Source organism: Acomys minous, assembly GCF_964271855.1.
Source record: "Acomys minous genome assembly, chromosome: 10".
Taxonomy (NCBI): domain Eukaryota; kingdom Metazoa; phylum Chordata; class Mammalia; order Rodentia; family Muridae; genus Acomys; species Acomys minous.
The window spans coordinates 90589823-90605830 of record NC_140491.1 but is presented as its reverse complement, the minus strand read 5'-3'; the positions used below and the strand labels follow the sequence as shown (position 1 = coordinate 90605830).

The 16008-nt window shown below is 37.7% G+C and overlaps 1 protein-coding gene across 1 annotated transcript in view; it reads right to left on the bottom strand.

Annotated features, from left to right (window-relative positions):
* The window catches only part of GALNT13 (polypeptide N-acetylgalactosaminyltransferase 13), a 519423-nt gene that overhangs the window by 467783 nt on the left and 35632 nt on the right, over window positions 1-16008 (bottom strand). The window contains exon 2 of the mRNA XM_084800140.1: window positions 7839-7909. The gene's annotated coding sequence lies outside the window, so the exon portion shown is untranslated. The remainder of the gene's footprint in view (window positions 1-7838; window positions 7910-16008) is intronic.

The window sequence follows — 16008 nt, the reverse complement described above, 5'->3', positions numbered from 1 at the left end:
AGACCCCAGCAATCCTCCTGCTAAGTATACACCCAACAGAAATACATGAGCGTGATCAGCAAAGATTCAAAAGGAGTGTTAATGACATGATTCATAATAGCCCAAATCTAGGAATAACTCAGAGCCCATCAACACTGCAGTGAATAAGTATTCTGTAGTATTTTTGTGTAATGGAATATGGCATGAGCAACAGAAATTAGGGAACCTTGTAAAACATTAATAAAAGTTACAAATATAGATTCAGGAAAGAAACGCTTACATAGAAAAATGTATGTGGCAATGCATGACTATTTGTCAGAGGCATTTTAAGTCATATAGACTGCCTCTGACATGAGCTCTGGTGCCCCTGCTTTAACCACTTCCTCTGGCCTGGGAGACTCTGCTGGCACACGGAGGAAGGGGAAGCAAGGCTATCTGGATGAGACCTGGTAGGCTGTGGTCAGAGGGTGTGGGAGGAAGGACCCCTGTAAGAGGTCTAGGGGAAGGGAATAGGGTGGAAGGGGGAGGGAGGTGGGAACAGGAAGATACAAGTGAGGGGAGAACAATCCGAATGTGATATGAATAAATTATAATGAATATGAAAAAAAGAATTAAAAAGAAAGGTAAAAAGATACAATCGAAGTTTATCAGTCAAAGAAAATGAAAAATGTAAATGGACTAAACTCACCAATAAAAAACTCAGACTGGCAATGCATATCTATGCATATATATGTTGATTCCATTTGATTTACAAATTTCACAACAATAAATAACAGTAATTCGATTGTTAAAATTGATGACTTAAAATAGTTAGTGCGTGAAATAAAATGAGCTACAAACCTACTGTATTTAGAAGACAGCTTCCTATTATAGTAGACTTTGAAAGGGGGAAGCATCTGAACAACAGAGAGATGAATAAATCCCAAAGCCGTGCTCTCCAGACACTGTTTACATTAAGTCAGTGTAGAACCTGAGCCCTGAGCCCTTTTCCTCTTCAGTGTGATGTGCTCCTTTTCCAATACAGAAAAAAAGAGAGAGAGATTCCCTAAGCTAAGCCTCCAGCTCTTCTTGTCAAAAGTATTGGTCAGCATGATAAGTAAACTAAGTCTGAAATATTGGTCTTTCATGGACCCAAGGTATTAAATCTTTAATTTAGCACTCTAGCCTTGTTTCACTTTAAGCTCTGCTAAGAAGGGAAGATAAATCACACTAAGTTGACATATTTACTATTCTAATTTATAATTGAGTAATATCATAAATTATACTGTTCGGGCCGCTGGCATACAAGTCAGTGTATACAAGAGACTCATCACTCACCATAAGGAATCTTTCTCCCTAAAGGTCAGAAGATTTTCTCCTTGCCCAAGGACCTGCTTAAAAAGGGATATAGTCTGGAAAGCAAGCAGGCAGCAGACGATTTGCACCTTGCTTTCCAGTCCAGTCCATCAGGAAACATCAGTTATTTCTAGTACACTAGTAGAGAAGCCAACCATGGTTCAGGAGCTTAACTCAAGGGGTTCCAACGCTGTGCTGTTTTTATACTTCATAACCTAGGCAAGCTGTTTAGCTAACGTGTGCCTCAATATTCACTTGTACAGAATAGCAAGGGAGGTCGGCAGCATTTAAAACAAGCCGGGTACTTAGTAAGGCTCAACTCCTCTCTGAATCTATTCTCTTCCAAATCTCAGAGACAACGTCGTCCCTTTCCATTCCCATTGCTGTGAATTTGGGTCATGCCGTCATCGTGTAATCCTTTTTCTCTTTTCTCTTTTTAAAATGTTATTATAATTTATTCATATTACATCCCAATTGTTATCCCCTCACTCGTATCTTCCTACTCCCACCCTCCTCTGCCCTATTTCCCTCCCCTAGACCTCTGACAGGCAGAAGGGAGTAGTGGAAGGGTGCTCCCCTACCAGCTGATCAGAACCTATCAGGTCTCATCTGGATAGCCTGCTTCCCCTTCCTCTATGTGCCTTCAGGGCCTCCCCACAAACAAGAAGTGATCAGATCCCTGGCACCACAGTTCATGTCAGAGGCAGTCCCCATTCCCCACCACCATGTGGAAAACGAGCTGTCCATTGGCTATATCTAAACAGGAGGTCTAGGTTCTCTGGATGCATTGTCCTTTGTTGGTACATCAGTTTGTGCAGGCTTCCCCTGGGTTCAGATCCACAGGCACTGAATGTCTCCCTGTGGGACTCCTGAACCCTCTGGGTCCTGTCCTAGGCCACTGAAAATCGATGTGGAGGGGGCATGCGGGGAAGGCTTCTCCATCTACTCTTCCATACAACTCTCAGCACTACGCCAAGAGTCCAGCTGCCAGCCCTACCATCTACCCAGATCCCCCACTGGGTGGAGTCTCTCAGAGGACATCTACATTGGGCTAATATTAATTTATAATTGAGTATAGACCATGCCTGTCTTTCTGGGTCTGGGTTACCTCACTCAGGGTAATTTTTTTTTCTAGTTCCATCCATTTGCCTGCAAATTTCAAGCCTTTCTTGTTTTTAATAGCTGAGTAGTATTCCACTGTGTAAACGTACCACGGTTTCTTGATCCATTTTCAGCTGAGGGTAATCTAGGTTGTTTCCAGATTCTGGCTATTAGGAATAAAGCTACTATGAACATAATTACCAAAAGAAATATACAGATTCAATGAAATGCCTATCAAAATAGCTACACAATTCTTTACAGACCTTGAAAGATCAATTCTCGATTTCATATGGAAAAAAAAAACATAATAGCTATCCTCCATTTCAAGCTGTACTATAGAACAACAGTAATGGAGATTGATTTACAGTCAGAATTTTAGATGCACTAAGATAGGAAAGATCTTTTCTTCGAGGCTGTCAAATACAAATAGCCAAAACACTAAGAATATAACATTTATGTAATTCTTGATTGTGTCATGGTTCTTCTTGCTATAGGTAGTTTAGTGTGTGTGTAATAATATAAATGTATATGTAAACAATAAAGATGTTAAATTAAAAAACAGCATGTGTTGGCATAGAAATAGACTGTTAATCAATGGAATTGAATCGAAAACCCAAAAATTAACTCACACCTATGGACACTTGATTTTTTGACAAAGAAGCCAAAGCCATACAATGCAAAAAGATAGCATCTTCAACAAATGGTGCTGGTCTAATTGGATGTCTACAAGTAGAAAAATGCAGAGATCCATATTGATCACCCTGGACAAAACCAAATTCCAAGTGGATTAAAGACCTCAACACAAAACCAGACACACTAAATCTGTTAGAAGAAAAAATGGGGAAGAGCTTTGAACTCATTGGCACAGGAGACAACTTCCTGCACGGAACACCAACAGCTCAGACTCTAAGATCAACAATTAATAATTGGGACCTCGTGAAACTAAAAAGCTTCTGTAAGGCAAAGGAGAGTGTCAACAGAACAAAATGGCAGCCTACAGACTGGAAAAAGAACTTCACCAACCCTACATCCAACAAAGGGCTAATATTCAAAATATATAAAGAACTCAAGAAACTAAACACCACCAAACCAAATACTCCAATTAAAAATGGGGTGCAGAACTCAGCAGAGATTTCTCAACAGGGGAATACTGAATGGCCAAAAGGCATTTGAAATAATGTTAAATGTTCTTAATCATCAGAGAAATGCAACTCAAAATGACTCTGGGATTCCATCTTACACTCATCAGAATGGCTAAGATCAAAAACTCAGGCGACTGCACATCTTGGCAAGGATGTAGACAAAGGGGAACAGTCCTCCATTGCTGGTGGGAGTGCAAACTTGTAGAACCAATTTGGAAACCAAGCTGGCGCTTTCTCAGAAAATTTGCAATAGTGCTACCACAAGACCCAGCTGTACCACTTCCTCCTGGGCATATACATGAAAGATGTTCCACCGTACAACAAGGAAATTTGCTCAACTAAGTTCCTCTTTTAATTCTTATGATGTTGTAGCTCCTGGTAATTGATCCTTTCGTCTACCAATCTTACAATCACAATCCATTCTGAAGACAGTGTCAGAATTGTATTCAAAGAAAGAGAATTTTTGTTCACCAGATTATAGCTCAGAAATACTCTCCCTCCTCTCCTTTTAACTGCCTATCACTTATGTTTCAATATATTGACTGATTATCAGTAGTTTCTAATTGTGGATTCAGCTGTGGTTCTAAATCTGCTTTACTTGAGAAACTCACTCTGCTCACCCCATAGCTTACCTAAGTTGACCATCGTAATGGCCTCTTTCCTTCTGACCTTTGCCAGGAGATTTCTTTGACTATCCTAATACCATTTTCTTCCTCGATCCATATCTTGCGCAAATGCACATGATAAAATCTTGGACAAAACTCAATATTGGATGTGCTTCCACAGACCTCCTCATCATGCTTTATTTTTTATATTCAGCATTGCAGTTTCTTATTTATTTGAAATTTTAAAAAATTAATTGGTTTATACCATTGTCATACTATAAATGTCTTTTTTAAAACTGAGCATATAGTGTTTCTACAATCTAACAACCAAATTTCCTTGACAGTAATTCTTTTTTCTCCCTTATATTTGCACCACTATTCACTGTCTCCTTTAAGAACATCCCATATGTATTAATTAGATAAAATTAATATAATCACTAAGCAAAATCCTTGTATTTGCTTTCCAGAGAACAAAGCAGGAAAATAAAAGTAGAAGATTTTATAAGTGTCAAACCAAGAGCAAAAAGAAAGTGGATCCCCTGGCCAAGGGCCTAGTGAGATGGCTCAGATGTTAAGTGCATGATCTGTCCTCCTAAGGACCCAGGTCCAATTTTCAGTCCCCAAATGGTGGGTCACAAGCATCTATACCTCCAGTTCCAAAACATTTCCTTCCCTCTTCTGACTGCCACAGGCACAAGGCATGCATATTCATAAACATACAAAAATAATAATTTAAAATTTTTAAATGTTGTTTGGTTGAGGCAAATAAACATTAAAGATAAAAGGAAAGTAGGCTCTTCTATTTTAAGAACAATAATCTTTTAAATAGTAATACATACTAAAATATCCCCAGTAATGCATTGCTGATTTTGTTTCAAAAATTTAAAGGTAATATTATTGGAACCAATAATGGCGAAATTTGATCTTGCAAAAAGAAAGTGTCGGTATGGTCACTCAGTCATCAGATGGTGCTAGGAACACCGCACAGCTGAAGGCAATGAAAGAAGAAGAAGGCGAGTGAAGGGGGAAAAAAAAACTCAAAAACTCATTCAAAACTTCTCTGCATGACATGCAGAGGAAAAGGGACTACAAGCAACAAACGTGGTCAGTCATTTCAGCATCTAAAAGTGTACTAGAAAGAGATACACCCTTTGCAAAGCAGCTCCTTACATGCAAACCTTTCTTTAACAAAACAGCATATTTCAGCATTTTAATATTTGGCAATTGCTATTTCTTTTACTTGAAATTAAATCATAAAAGACTTGTTACTAAAAGGCTCTTGCACATTGTGAGATTTAAGATGAATGTTGTTATTCAAGAAACTGACCTGAGATCAGGCATAGAATCTTAGCATTTGACTTTTAGGCGAATAGCATAGAGAAGCATTAGAAGCACCACGCCTTGATCTGCACTCCCATGAACGAAAGGACCTAACTTTCTATGGTACATTGCCCTAATGTTCAAATAAATACAACAGATCAGAACCATAACCATATGTTATTATTCGGGTTAACTGTATTGTTGAATGTGAGGTATGCACAACAGAGACTTTAATGAATGTTCTCTTGCCCATAACCCTGCTATTTCCATTAATTTGTGAGAAAGCACTGGATGACTTTCCCCCCAAAAGTTTTGTCAATTGAAAATTTAACTATTTCTTTTGCTTCTTATGTATAAATTTTCCATGTCGTGTTCAAGAAGAATTTCAGTTCCATTGCCACATGCAAATTGTTACCTCTTCTCTCCAAAAGAGTTCACAAACTTATTTTTCAGCGTAGGTAGTTAACACGTATTTTTACACACACACACACACACACACACACACACAAACACACACACACACTGTACATGCTGATTGATCAAGGGGTTTTTGTTTTCTACCAAAGCTCAAATGAACATTTTGCTATTTATGAAAAAGACTGAAATTCAATAATTTTTTCATTTCAAAGAACAGTGTTCACTGAATACCCATATTTTATACTTTACACTGCATGATTATCAAATATAGTGATTAATTAACAAACGTGTTTTATACATGTGTGATAAAATAAATGTATAAAAAATTACCAAATAAAACTTGGAAGAAGAAAAAAAAGAAAATTCAAGTCACTGAATTCCAAATGAACAGCTACTAGCACTAATTCAACATCTGTGTATCTATAGCATACATCAACTCAACACGAACGAGACAGGTATTACTCTTATACCCATTCTAAAATGACGTTATGGAATTTGTTCATTGTCCAATTGCTCTTAAGTGATAAATCCAGGATATAAAGCCAATTTTTCTGAATTCAAAGACTGCATTCTAAAGTAGCTATTCAGGATACCTCATTATTGACAGGGTTAAATTAGGAGAAAAGGCATAAAGGTCAGCACTCCCACTGTTGTATTCCTATGTTTTTCTCGGAAATCCTACTCCAAAGCCATCCCCAGGTCAACCTCTTTAACCAAACCAGACAGTTGACTATGTAACTAGAATTTCGGTGCCATGGTCCCAGTAATCTCTACCATACATAATAGCATTTGGTTGTGGTAGGTGTTTCCTCTGACCTATATCCCCACTATGAGTTTTGTGGGGTTGTGTTTGTTTAAATGAATGAAGACTTGAGAACTTCAATAATCTAATTTTATTTTATCAAATAAAGATTCAACTTTCTTTCATAAACTTACTTATATTCATTTCCTTCAATCTCAAAGCAGTCTAATTTGAAAATGAAGCACTCAAAATAAATAAAAGAGGCCAACGACATAATAACACCAACAATGTGAACAAATAACAACAGCAAAAACTTTTCAATACTCTGAACACGATGCTCATACAACACAAAAATCCCAAGAACCAGTCAGATCATGATGAATTCTTAGACAGAAACTGTTGATGGAAGCAAATATCTTACACAAAGCATTTTTTTTTGAAGCCTAGATTCATCACTTTGAAGAAATATTGAGCAAATCATGAAATCTCCAAGGTTTCCAGATTTCTTATTTAAAAATACGAATAAAAATAAGACCTTAAAATATTTGGGGAAGGACTAAAGGTAATGTTTATATAAAAAGTATTTAATGTGTGTCTTTTAAAGCACACAATATATATTTATCTAATGCACTCTTTTTTAAAAATTGATATTAGAACCTGGCTAATAGCACTAAACTTTCCTTTATTTTATTAATTAAAATAAGAATAATGTATATGCAGACTTTTCATCCTACTGGGTTGCCTCTCTGTCGTTGATATGAGGGTTTGCGCCTAGGCTCAGTAGATAGTTCCTAACAGGCCTGCTTTTTTCTTAAGGGAAACAGAGGAGTGGATCCTGGGTAGATGGGAGTTTCAGGGAAGAGAGACAGGGAGGGAAGAGTTGAGGGAGAGAAAACTGCAGTAGGGATGCAGTAAAAACAAAAATAAATTTGGAAAAAGAGATCCTAATAAAATCTCAATGAAAGAATAAATAAAAATGTCCTATGTGATTATCTATAACAATAGTGAAATCAGTAATTAGAAAGCTTGAAATTATACAACTTAACTCAGACTCACAAACACCTCATTTCCTAGCTTTATACAGATTCTCTCTGTGTAATCATGAGTGTCAAGAACTTTAAATAAGAATGTGTTCTTTTATGACTGTCTGCCAAAAATATTCAGCATGACTACAAGACAAAATTACAGATCACTTACTGTATATGGCACTTGACTATTTCAAAATGATTTGGAAACATTCATCTTCAAAATACTCCTACAAAATGCATCTGTGAAGTAGAAAAAAATCCAAAATGTAAGATATTTGACACTGTCACAGAAAAAAAAATGAAGGTCTACAAACAGGCTATACATACTTTCATACTATGAAATATATATTTTTTGCAAAATACATATCATATAGCTGGTAACAGAAATATTTCCGTGCACATGTGAATATTATAAATAACTGTCAAGGATATTCATAAGAAACAAGAACACAATACTCAAGTTCCAGAATAATTTTTAAGTATACAGTTTCCACAAAATACTGATAAAATCACACCAAAGCAACTCAAAACTATAATATTCTTATAAGCAAGTTTAGGTAGAGATTTAATTATTCAGATCACACAAAAGAATCTAAATGCACTTTATCTAAATATGGAGATCACTGACTTAGAAGAGAATTCTGCTTGGATTATCCACAGAATTGCACCAATTCACATTGTAATTGCATTTCAATTCTAATTGAAAGTCATGTACTGAGAAAAATGCTCTTGTACACCTCACAAAAACACACCCACTTCTGCTTTCTTCAATGTCAACAAGAGTAGAAGGAGAAAGCGATTTAATCAGGCTGTATTAATTAATTTGTTTTAAAGAATTACGGTTAAAAGGCCATGTAAACTTTGAAGCTAAAAATATTTCTATTTATGTGAATTTTATGCTACTAAGAATACTGTTTATTAAAGTGATTCAAAAGAAACAACCCACAAATAATGAAGATTATATTAAGCCTTTTAAAGTACATGTTTATTCCACACAGATCAGGCTCATTGTAGTTACAAGTCACCTGAGTAGCAAGCTTCTTTGGGGGAATGTTAATTTCAGAAAGCAGTGGAATTTCTGACATTTATAACACGTATCATAAGCTAAGGCCTCACTTATTTTCCTAGAACATAAGAAGGAGACCAGGATGGGACTTGTCTCTGTCTGGCTCATGAACAGATGATTTTGCTTCACTTAACACATAGCTTCTGACAAAGAGGAAAGAGCTGGCTAGAGTTATCAAGATTGGAGCTAAGTGGAAGGAATAAACCTAGAAATATTCAAGATGCTAGGTGTTTACTTTTCAGAGTTCTTGGAACTTAGTGGGATAAATACATCAGTCTCCACATAGAATTCCAATAAAATAAGCTACAGTGATAAGCCTATTGCTATATTAATGTACCTACTAAGTAAATGCATTTTAAATAAGCTGAGCTAAACACAAATCCTGTGGCTTCTCAAGTAGAAGGTGCTAGAAGGAAGTGATCACAGTCTCACAACTAGCAGGCCAACACTTGCTAGGAGGCATGCACTGGCTGAGCTTCCAGGGCCACAGGGCGCTGAAGACAGCTATGATAGGAGCCCAGCACAGTCATAAACATTCTGAAAACACTGAGCATTTTTTGGCGTGTTTTAATTTTCTAAATCAAGTATATCATTCTCCAGCTAGAAATTTGTGCATGATCACATCAAAAGCCAGGCGTGGGGTCTTCTAGCATGAACAGTATATATATATAGCAACCTAATTTCGGTGTCAAAAGGTTGCACATGTCTGTGATGGATTGTAAACCGGGAGCATAATCAAATTTGAACAACAGCATTACCATAATTATTATATATATTATAATTATATAAATAAGTATTAAGTTTATATAGAGACAGATACACACAGATAATGATAATAATAATAATAATAATAATAATAATAATAATAATAATAATAATAATAATATCACCAGATAGTCAAAAGAGCCATATAGAAAAGGACAAAAACAGGAGATATCATGCTACGTGACTTCAAATAAGCCTCAAGGCTGCAGCAATCAAAATACCATAGTATTGGCTTAAAATGACACACAAACCAATGGCACAGTAGAGGGCCTAGAAGTAAACCATTACATTAACAGCCAGCAGGTTTCCAACAGTGAAAGGGCAAAATAGGAAAACCACAGCTTGTCCAAAGAACAGTCATAGGAAACTGAGCATCGCACACAGAACAAGAAAACTAGAACCCCATCTCCATGTTGTAAAAGTCAACTCAAGGTTGATTTCAAACTTAAGAAAACTTGGATGTACAAATGCACCAGAATAATTGAAAGGAAAAAAAAATCAACACATTGAAAAGATCAAGTATTTTTCTGGACAAAAATCACAAGGACACAGACAACCAAAGTGACAATAAACAAGACGGCATTCAACTTAAACCCCTCTGCATAGCCAAGAAAAATCATTAGCAGACACAGGATCCAAGTAAACATCTGCAAAATACACATTAAGTGAGGAGCCGATATTCAGAATATACAAAGAACTTCAAACATCCAAGTATGGCTGTTATCAAAAAGACTGAAGAAGGGCAGAAAGGAATATGAAGAAAAGATAGCTCCCACAGTTTGGCAGGAATGGCAATTAGTATATTCATTATAGAAGACAAAAATTTCAAAGCACAACCACCATGTTACCCAGCAATCTTACTCCTGTGTAAATACCATCAGTCAGATAAAGCAACATCCACTCTCAAAGTTCATAGCAGCCCTATTCACATAGTCACAAAATGGGAAAAACAACCTAGTAATTATAACTGAGCTTATAAAGAAAATGGCACACAGTTAAGCCATGAAGAAAATGAAATCTGTGATTTTCAACATGTTTATAACAGGAGATAATTCTTTTAAGTGTAATAAGACAGGCAGGGGAAGGCAATGATTTTACTTTTTGTTGATATAGGGATCTGGGATATTCATCTCATGGTAGTTGATAGTACAACAGTGGTTACAGGAAGATGTGCAGAGAAGGGAAAGAGAAAGATGAGATGTTCAAATAGGCACAAAGCTGTATTGGGGTGTGATGACTATAGATAATAATGAACTGTAATGCAGTGGTTAATGTAGTGATTCGGCTACTTGTCCAGTACCACACCTGCCTGCTACCAGCCACTCTACCATGATGACAATGCACTAATCCTCTAAAGCTAAGGAAACTCCCAGTTAAATACTTTCTTTTATAAGTGTTGCCTTGGTCGTGGTAGTGTCTCTTCACAGTTATAAAGCAGTGACTAAGACAGCAATGTTTTTTTAAATGGAAGAATTCTGTCCCAATCCCCTGCTGGGTGGAGGCTTTCAAAGGACATCTATGTTGGGCTAATATCCACTTATAAGTGAGTATATACCACGCATGTCTTTCTAGGTCTGGGTTACCTCACTCAGGATGGCCATTTCTAGTTCCATCCATTTGCCTGCAAATGCTGCTGGACTCTGTGTGGAGTGCTGAGAGTGGTATGGGAGAAATGGGGGCTGGAGGGACCCAGAGGGTTCAAGAGCCCCACAAGGAGAGCATCAAGGCTGGCAGATCTGGACCCAGAGGGGGCCTGCACAAACTGGTGCACCAAGCAAGGACAACGAATGCAGTAAACCTAGACCCCCTGTTCAGATCTAGCCAATGGACAGCTCATTCTCCACGGTGTGGGGAGAGCATGGACTGCCTCTGACATGAACTCTAGGGTCCCTGAGTTGATCACTTCCCCTTGGCTGGAAAACTCCGATGGCACACAGAGGAAGGCGAAGCAGGCTATCTGGATGAGACCTGATAGGCTGTGGTCATATGGTAGTGGAGGAGGTGCCCTTCTGTCTCAGATCTAGGAGAGGGGAATAGGATGGAAGAAGATCACAATCAGGATGTAATTGAAGAAAGTATAATAAATTAAGGGTTTTTTTTTAATGGAAGACTTCTTTTAAGATTCTTCCTAAACACTGTGCAGGCAGGTAGAGGACACACAGAGACCCGCCTGCCATGTGGCCAGCCTCCAACAGGAGCCACTACAGTGTTTAAGTATGTGGTGATGGGAGAAAGGTGAAATTGGAGGTGAGAAGGTGGAAACAGCCTGTTGTGCGTAGCCAGCCCAGCCACCTGAGGTCATGGTGTAGTCCACCCTAGGCTGCCACTGAGGGCCACATCTGGGTCTGTGGCCATGTAGCAGCAGGGAATGTATGCCCATGTTGATGATTCATAATATTACCATAGACCCCATGGGTTGGGCAGCCACTTAGAACCTTATCCAGGCCTGGACTTGGCCCAGCCCAAAATCTACCTCATCTATGAACTGCTAGAGCATGTGAAAAGACCAATCCTGTGGATCCAGAGCTGCAGAGTCTCCACGACACAGAGCAACAACAGGATAGCCAAGAGGAGTCCAAGTGAGGACTCAGTATTGATGGTGTAGAAGAAGCCAGAGGCCTCAAACCAGATGACTCATTACTATGAACACTTGTAAAAAACAAACAAACAAACAAACAAAAAATGTTGTATTGACAACAGGGTATACTACGTGACACATTACAGCTTCCACAACAAGATATTTCCTATGCTTTGTTTCATTTCATTCATTTTATTTTTTATTTTTGTTTTTATTTTCTTTTGGTTTGGGTAGTCTGCAAAGGAAGACAGTGGATATGAAGGGACCAGAAGATGAGAGGAACCAGAGGGCCTGATGTGACACTCACAAAGAATCAATAAGAAGCTTTTTAGAAAAGATCATACACAAGTAATAGGAGAGTAAAGACTCAGTGAGGCTGGGCTCAGAGCACATACAAAACAGTTCCCTGGCTGCTTCTCTTATGGAACACGCTTTCCGTATTCTCCTAGCCCTTAGTTTGCAACCACTTCCGGAATGCTTCGCCCCTGGTTTAAGTCTTCCTTCCTTGCCAAATCCATGAGCCCTCTGCGCTGGAAAGCTGGAGGTTGTGGCTTCCCGCACACCCATATGCTTGCTTCATTTACTGAAACTGCTCCTTAGAGAGCTGCCACTCACCGCACCCAAAATCAGGTGCTCTTGACTCATCAGCTTAATCCATATGCACATTTACATTTTTGTAGGCTTGGATTGCCATTCATTTCAGCACGTATTTAATAATTTTTTAATGTTTCACAGTTTTATGTATTTTGTTAGGGCAGGATATAAGCCATGGAACACCTAACCTGGGCAGGAGTTGGTTCTTCCCTTCCAACACCAGTTTTGTCTCTGCAATATATTGGCTGTAGTGAACTGATGAGGATCACCAGGCTTGGCAGCAAGCACTTCACTTCTTCAGCCATCTCACCTACCCTTATGTTTGGCAGTTTTCAAAGCTAAGGGAGAAATTCACAAGCCCAAATGGTTGGTACACCAAGAGAAATAATGGCTCTGAAACAACAACTTCGCATTCACTCACAGAACAGGTCATTCAGAAGATCTGCCTACATTGATGCATGCGCCATACAATAAATAATTATAAAGGAAAAATTTAAATTTAGTTAAATATACTTGATCAAGGGGATACCGAACACTAAAGGAGAGATTTATACATTTTTGGATAATTTATGGTATACTGCAACATTATAGAAATATCAAAGTGGTTGTACTAGTTTGCATTCCCTCCAGCAATGAAGGAGTGTTCCTCTATCTCCACATCCTCGCCAGCATGTGGTGTCGCTTGAATTTTTGATCTTAGCCATTCTGATGGGTGTAAGATGGAGGGAGAGACCTGGTGGCACTCAGAGGAAGGACAGCAGGCTACCAAGAAGAGACTTGATACCCTATGAGCATATACAGGGGGAGGAAATCCCCCTCAGGAACAGTCATAGGGGAGGGGAGTAAGGGGAAAATGGGAGGGAGGAAAGAATGGGAGGATACAAGGGATGGGATAACAACCATTGAGATGTAGCAAGAATAAATTAATAAAAAAAAATTTTTAAAGGAATATCAACACATTTTTCAGAATGCTTACACAATCCCAGAATAGTTTCTTAATATTACCACGGTGTGAGTTATCACAGTTTGAGTATACTCTCTACTCATGAAATTTGTGACACTTTGAGGCCCTTTTCACAATTGTTTTCTGCATGGAAAAAAAAAACAGAGATGTGGAATTTAAGGTGTTAATTTTTCTGTACAAAAAAAAAAGTAATTTAGAAAAGACATGAGTGCATCCACATAATACAAGCACAAGTTTCAGTAGCATCCCACAGGACCAGCCTGGAACAACTAGGAAATTAAAAAAAATATACTATCATTAGAAAGATTAAAATTAAAAATAGATGAGTAAATTATAAAGTGACCACAGTAAACTCTTCCTTCTAGTTGAATATCCCCTAAATAAATGAAGGTAAGGAGTTAGACAAGCCAGCATTAAGCAAGCATTATAGTAGGAAGAAAACACTAATGTGTCAGCACTAGTGCATAAAAGCATGAAGGAAGACAGTACATTTAAAAAGTCTGGAAGTGTCTCCCCACAAATTAGCCATTAATTGCAAAGGGAAAGATTTAACTGTCAGTAGACAAACTTGGCAGAGACTTTCTTAGCTAATTGTCAAGGACAACTGCATCAATAATGGGACAGATACACAAGATGTACTTAGGAAGACTCAGCACCTCTCTGCATATGCACACCAAAACGCACAAACTGAATTAAAAAACAAAAGGCAAGCGCCACTGAAGGACTTTGTACAAAATATCTGTCTCAACCTTTCAAACACCAAAGTAATAATAATAAAAAAAAAAGCTGTCAAAAAAAGTTTCAGTTTCCATTCCCACCAGCAATGAAGGAGCGTTCCTTTCTCTCCACATCCTCGCCAGCATGTGGTGTCACTTGAGGTTTTGATCTCAGCCATTCTGATGGGTGTAAGATGGAATCTCAGAGTTGTTTTGGTTTGCATTTCCCTGATGACTAAGGAGGTTGAGCATTTCTTTAAGTGTTTCTCAGCCATTTGATATTCTTCTGTTAAGAATTCTGTTTAGTCCTGAGCCGCATTTCTCAATGGCTTCTCAGTGAGTCTAAGGAGCCCCTCTCACCTCTGTGGTAGGATATTCAACTGGCTTGATTCTGTGCAGGTCTTGTGCAGGTAACTACAGCCATGATATATCCAGAGGACAGCATTTTACAGTCTAATTTTATGGTTATCTTCAAACTTAAAATAACTGTAGTTGAACTCTGACTACCTTTGCCACACTCAATAGTCTCTTCCTTCATGTTGTATATTATACACTTAGGTATAATTATGTATTTTTAAAGTTTTTATATTACATACTTGTTAATCTATGAGTTTCTGCATATGAAAGAAAGAAGTCAACACATCTTTATTTGCAGATGATATAATAATATAAATTAAGTGACCTGAAAAATTTCACCATAAAACTCCTGTAGTTTTATCAAAACGCTTTCAGCGAAGTAGCTGGATACAAAATTAACTCACAAAAATCAGTATCCCTCATATATTCAAGTGACAAATGATATGAGAAGGAAATTGGGGAAACAACAACTTCCACAGTAGACTTAAATAATATAAAATATCTTGGGGTAGCTCTTACCAAGGAAATGAAAGACCTGTTTGGTAAAAATCCAAATCATTGTAAAAAAAATTGAAGAAGATTTCAGAAGATGGAAATATCTCCCTGGCACATGGGTCTGTGGGATTAGCATAATAAAAATGGCCATCCTACACACAAAAAAAATCTGCAGATTCAATTCAATCACCATCAAAATTACAACCTAATTTATCACAGAATTTGAAAGGGCAGCATAAAAAATTCAGGACAGCTAAAACAATCCTGAGTGATAAAATAACTGCTAGAGATATCACAATTCCCAATTTCAAATTGTACGATAGAGTTATAGTAATAAAAAAGAGCATAGTATCGGCACAAAAGCAGACAGGTTGATCAATAGAATGAAATTGAAAAGCCAAACATAAATTCACACACATATGAACACGTATTTTTTCTTTCTTTCTTTTTTAAAGAAGCCAGAAATACACACTGGGAAAAAAAAAGTCAGCATCTTTAACAAATGATGCTGGTCAAACTGGATGGCCACCTGTAGAAGAATCCAAATAGATTCATAATTATCACCCTGCGCTCAACTCCAAATGGGTCAAAGACTTCAACATAACACCCGATACACTGTACCTGATACAAAAGAAAGTAGAGGACAGCCTTGGATTCATTGGCACAGGAAAAGACTCTCTGAACATTACCACAGGGCACTAAGGCCAACAATTAACAACAACAACAACAAAGACCTCATAAAAATGAAAAGCTTCTGAATTGTAAAGAACACCATCATTTAGAGATTGCAACAGTCTATAGAAT